Source organism: Carcharodon carcharias, chromosome 7 (assembly GCF_017639515.1).
Source record: "Carcharodon carcharias isolate sCarCar2 chromosome 7, sCarCar2.pri, whole genome shotgun sequence".
Classification (NCBI taxonomy): domain Eukaryota; kingdom Metazoa; phylum Chordata; class Chondrichthyes; order Lamniformes; family Lamnidae; genus Carcharodon; species Carcharodon carcharias.
In genome coordinates this window covers 132,828,852-132,830,010 of record NC_054473.1, presented here as the reverse complement: position 1 = coordinate 132,830,010, position 1,159 = coordinate 132,828,852, and positions in this window count along the sequence as shown.

Below are 1,159 nucleotides of genomic sequence, written 5' to 3'. Positions count from 1 at the left end.
AGTGAAGGAATGGCGATATAGTTCCAAATCAGACTGGAGTGTGAATGGCGGGGGAACTTGCAGGTGATAGTGCTCCTGTGTGCCATCTGCCCTTGTCCTTCGAGGTTGTAGAGGTTGCTTGTTTGGAAGGTGCTGTTGAAGAAGCCTTGAGGGTTGCTGCAGTGCATCTTGTAGAAGGTAAACACTGATGCCAGTGTGTGTCGGTGGTGGAGTGAGTAAATGTTTAAGGTGGTGGTTGAGTTGCCAATCAAGCAGGCTGCTTTGTCCTGGATGGTGCTGAGGTTCTTGAGTGTTGTTGGAGCTGCACTCACCCAGGCAAGTGGAGAGTATTCCATTACACTCCCTGGCTTGAATGGTTTTTGCTTTAATATACTTTTAGGCAGGGGTCACAGGGCTTAATTTCCCTTTGTTTCTGGCACATTCTCCAAATACTGATCCATAATTTTTCTCCTGACTTATGCCTGGTCAATGGTGGACAGGCTTTGGGAAGGCTAGTCAGTCACTGCAGGATTCCTAGCCTCTGACCTGCTCTTGTAGCCGCAGTATTTATATGGCTAGTCCAGTTCAGTTTCTGGTCAATGGTAACACCATTGGATGTTGAAGGTGGGGGTGACTCAGCGATGGGGATGCAGTTAAATGTCAACAGAAGGTGGCTGCACTTGTTGCGTCTATTTGCACGTAATGCGTCTTTTGAGTCTATCTTAATGGTGTAATGTGCCGATTGGGACAGGTTATTGTCGGTCTTCTGTTCTAACCAACACACCGAAAGACTGGAGCAAAACTATTAGTCATTGGCGAATTTCAGTCTATGGGTAGAATTTAATGCATTAGTGTTTAAGTACCGAAAGGGTGAAGATCTGCATTACGAAACGTGCATGACTGTTTCAACGTTTTAATTGTATTTGGGGGAGTAATTGTAAGCAGTGCTTCTTTAAGAATGTGAGAGCTGAGCGATTGGAGTTTGAGATATGCAGGCAGCTACAGTCGGCGCCCTTTGCTTCATTGTGTGCTGCGTTCAGTTGTGAGTGACACCCAGTCATTAAAAAGCAAAGTTCTTTGATGTTACCAACATCCCGGAGATGTTACCAACCGGCTCCATCCAACAGTGTCTCCTCAGTGAAGTAGCGATAGGGGCCAGGGAGTGAAGGCAGGAGTGTGG